The sequence below is a fragment of the Centruroides sculpturatus genome, unplaced genomic scaffold, assembly GCF_000671375.1.
Source record: "Centruroides sculpturatus isolate CEXI.00-Female unplaced genomic scaffold, Cexi_2.0 scaffold719, whole genome shotgun sequence".
NCBI classification, from domain to species: domain Eukaryota; kingdom Metazoa; phylum Arthropoda; class Arachnida; order Scorpiones; family Buthidae; genus Centruroides; species Centruroides sculpturatus.
In genome coordinates, this window is record NW_019384910.1 from 376,977 (window position 1) to 381,976 (window position 5,000).

Below are 5,000 nucleotides of genomic sequence, written 5' to 3' on the forward strand. Positions count from 1 at the left end.
TACTGATAAGTGGCAATATGGTTTTAAGAAGGGTTGTTCCACGGAGGATGCTTTGATGCAACTCCAGGAGCAGGTGCATAAGTCTTGTAGCAAATATATGCTTGGTATATTTTTAGATATTAAGGGTGCTTTTGATCACCTATGGTGGCCCTCTATTATGAATGAATTAAGGTACAGGCAGTGTCCTAATGATTTATATAGGTTACTCAAGGACTACTTGTCTAATAGAGAGGTGGTGTATGAGGAAGCCAACCTTAAGGTGACTAAAAAGGTTAACAGGGGATGTCCCCAGGGGTCGGTTCTAGGACCTGTCCTCTGGAACATGGTGTTTGATGGTGTCCTAAGGTTATTAAACGAGCACGGCGTTAAGTATATTGCTTACGCTGATGACTTGGTGTTATTGGTTTCTGGTAACTCGAGGAGTGAGCTGGAGTCCCTTGGTGAAAAGTGGGTGGTGTGTATTAATAATTGGCTTACTGATAATAAGCTTGAGCTGTCTGTGGATAAGACTGTGGCTTTGCTTTTAAAGGGTAAATTAAGTAAGGATAGGCCTCCCAGGGTTCGGCTTGGTGATGGTATTATTAAGGTTGCCGACTCTGTTAAATATTTAGGTGTGTATTATGGGCCTGGTATGAGCATTACGCTACATGTCTCTTATATCACTGATAACTGTATTAAGGTGTTTGGTATGCTAAAGCGTAGCATTAAGAAAGAATGGGGCTCCAGTTTCACGACTCTGTGTGTGTTATATAAAGGTTTATTTTTAAATAATATTATGTATGGTGTTTTAGCATGGCATGACCTCCTAAAGGGTTATCATAAGGTTAAGTTGGAAAGAGCCCAAAGGAGTGTCTTATTGGTATTAACGAAGGGTTATAATACTGTCTCTACGGCAGCCCTTCAGGTCATTGCTGGTGTGTTACCTATCGATCTAGAGATCGATAAAAGGTACTACAGTACCCGTATTAAAAAAGGGACTGTGTGTAGGTACAATGGTGTGGTGTTCGACGGCAATGGTGGTAATACTAAGGTTAAGATTAATGAGCTGGTTAATATGGTTAATGGTTTATGGCAAGACAGGTGGAACGGTGGTGGTAAAGGGAGGATTACCTACGGGTACTTCACAAACATTATTAATAGGTTAAAGGCTAAGTGGGTAGAGCCTAATTATTGGTCCACTCAGGTGTTAAGTGGACATGGTGATTTTAAAAATAAGTTAAGGTCGTTCCACCTTGTCAATGATGGTGTGTGTGAATGTGGTGTCGTTGACACCCTCCAGCACTTTATGTTGGATTGTGTGCTGTATTATTATGACATAGAGGAGCTCAAGGGTATTCTTAATATAAGCTCCACTACTAATTTTAATGACGTGTGCACTAAGTTGGTATCTAAGAATATTATTTATAATAGTGCTATTAAGGTTTTAAGTACTATGCTTAATAGGCCTATGGTTTTAAGGGTCGGTTATTGACCCAGGTTTTTATCTATACTGGTTTTATGGTTTTAGTTATGTAAGACTAATCTTAAGGGTGTTTTTTATCTTGGTTAAGGGATGTATTGTACACTATTTGATGTACGGTCCAATGGTTTCTATACTAGGCTAAGGTATCTTCCCCTCCAAATGTAAGTATATTAAGTGTATACAGAGTAGACACGAATGGGCTGGAAGGCGGCCGTTTCTTCCCCTCCAACGTGTAAGTGTATACAGAGTAGACACGAAGGGGCTGGATACAATTGTTCAAAGTAACCAATAATTGGCATGCATTGTTAAATATTTTGATTGTTGTCTTTCTCTTGTTGAAAACAAAATTGTTTGTTTTTCTCCTTTTAACTGTTTTTTTTTATTTGTAAAAGAAGTAAGTATATTAAGTGTATACAGAGTTGACACAAAGGGGTTGGGAGGCGGCCGTTTCTTCTCCTTCAAATATAAAGTAAGTATCTACAGAGTAGACACGAAGGGGTGGAAGGTGGTCGTCTCTTCCCCTTCAAATATAAGGTAAGTATATTAATTGTATACAGAGTAGACACGAAGGGGTGAAAGGTGGTCGTCTCTTCCCCTTCAAATATGAGGTAAGTATATTAAGTGTATACAGAGTAGTCACGAAAGGGTTGGAAAGCGGCAGTTTCTTCCTCTTCAAATATAAGGTAAGTATATTATGTGTATACAGAGTAGACACGAAGGGGTTGGAAGACGGCCGTTTCTTAATAAAATTCAACAATGTTGTCACGTAACGCAGGTAACGTATTTGTCCAAAGTAACCAATAATTGGCATGCATTGTTAAATATTTTGATTGTTGTCTTTCTCTTGTTGAAAAAAAAATTGTTTGTTTTTCTTCTTTTAACTGTTTTTTTTTTTAATTTGTGAAAGAAGTAAGTATATTAAGTGTATACAGAGTTGACACAAAGGGGTTGGAAGGCGTCCGTTTCTTTCCCTCCAAGGGTAATTGTGTACAGGGTATTGCCGGCGGGGCTGGAAGGCGTTCTTCCCCTCCAAAGGTAAGTGTATACAGGGTATTGCCGGCGGGGCTGGAAGGCGGCCGTTTCTTTCCCTCCAAAGGTAAGTGTATATAGGGTATTGCCGGCGGTTGTTTCTTCCCCTCCAAAGGTAAGTGTATACAGTGTATTGCCAGCAGGGCTGGAAGGTGGCCGTTTCTTCCCCTCCAAAGGTAAGTGTATACAGGGTATTGCCGGCAGGGATGGAAGGCGGCCGTTTCTTCCCCTCCAAAGGTAAGTGTATACAGGGTATTGCCGGCGGGGCTGGAAGGCGGCCGTTTTTTCCTTTCCAAAGGTAAGTATATTAAGTATCTAGAGAGTAGACACGAATAGGAGAGATGTTTTTACGAATGGGTTCAATTATTATTAAACTATTTAACTAACGTAAAACACTTATTATTTAAGTGTGAGTTAGGACGAATGAAACTGCACAAGTGATGTTAATCACGTGTGGAGTGGCATTCTTTCCAACTCTCGGTGAAACTCTGACGCAACCACCTCCCCGTGGTGAGTTCTTGGTTGCCATTCGTTTGGAAATAACGAAGGGTAAGCGAAGAGTTGCGTGTTTTCGTTTAATTTGTTATTATTAAAGTCAATGAAAATGATCCAATACACACAGGAATATGAAATCAGTTATTTGTTGTGACAAAGTTACGTTGTTCTCAATTCTAGTAATGTCCTGTTTCTGTAAATCGTAGTTTTTCTCTTGACAATACAACTAAATCGGATGTTAATTATATACGTTAATTGATTATTGGCATTAAGTGAAAAATATTTCAATTGAAATAACCTGATTTCGATCCAAACCAAATGTTCGTATATAGTTAATATGGCCTTTTCCCCAAAGCTTTCGACTTTCATGTATATAAATCTAGAAATTAAAGGACATTCAGGTAGAGGGAATTCATATCTATACTTAAATCAGTATAATGGATATTAAATCTATTCCATTCAGCTTAATGGCAACAAATAACTTGCTAATATCAAGTTTCTACATAATTTATTCGTATGGATAGAGATTTGCAGCATAAAATAAATACTTATGAAACGAATTGCCCTTTAATTTCAGGTGTTGTGATTGTATAGACANAAATTAAAGGACATTCAGGTAGAGGGAATTCATATGTATACTTAAATCAGTATAATGGATATTAAATCTATTCCATTCAGTTTAATGGCAACAAATAACTTGCTAATATCAAGTTTCTACATAATTTATTCGTATGGATAGAGATTTGCAGCATAAAATAAATACTTATAAAACGAATTGCCCTTTAATTTCAGGTGTTGTGATTGTATAGACAATTATAATTACTGTATTATCATTTTATTAGTTGATTTATTAACAGTTAACAAAAACTATAAATGCTCTCATAATGTGAATTGCGAATCAAGTCGTCATTCGTAAGCCATTTGTAAGTCTTTTAACAGCAAACTTCCATGCTGAGGGTAGACCCTCTGCATCTCTGGCGTTTATACATCTATCATCAAGTTTGTTTCTGTATATTTCTATTTTTTCGGCAGGCTTCGCTAAAGTTCGAGAGTGTATTCAGTGGCGTAGCGTGGGTGTCAGCCGCCTGGGGCGGGGAAAATTTTCGTCCCTCCTTATTTAGGTATCTCAATTTAAAAGACTAAAATTCAGTTTCGTCACAGAATAAGTGAAAAATTCCGTGCTAGAGTTGCCACTTTTTAAAAATCGCTGACCCGGACGGCAGGTGAGGTTTGTTCGAACAGAAGTTCCTGACGCATGCGTATGTCATTTTGCAATGCATGCTGGTTCTAAATCAGTTACAGTTAGCGACTAGGGAGGCTTGGATAGGAGTAACGCAAATGACTTAGCTCTATTGGATATTGAAGGTATATATATATATATACACACCTTCAATATCCAATAAAGCTAGGTACGTATATTCGTATATATATATACGAATAAATCGTACAGGCAAAAAAATAAATAAATAAAAGATCGACAGGTTGCGCACGATATCCCCGGACGGCGAGTCGATTCCCGGACTGTACGGATGGTATTCTGTGCTTATTTCAATCGGTCCGAATCGTAGGTGCACGAAAATATGAAATAAAATGGTTCAAATTCTTACAAAATATTATTATTATTTATTGTGAAATTTTGCCACCCCCACTACGCTACGCTACTGAGTGTATTTGCCTAATGATTTCAGCCTCCTCCCATCCAACTACAGAACCTTGGGCTTGAGCCATTTGGGCCAGCACAGTTGCGTTTGATTTTTTCTTAACATCATATTTATGCTCTCTGACCCTTACCCCCAATTTCCTCGTTGTAACTCCTATGTACTCCTTTTTTAATCCTAATTGTTGGTTCTATCCTAATATTTTTTACACTTTAATTATTTTACTTAGTTACTCAGTTGTCGATATTTTTTTGAATTTGAATTTAATGTTCTATTCTTTGTGGTTATTCCATATTCGTTTTTTTTAACTTGAAGATGATCTATGGGGTAGATCGAAAACGTTCGTTTTTTTAAAA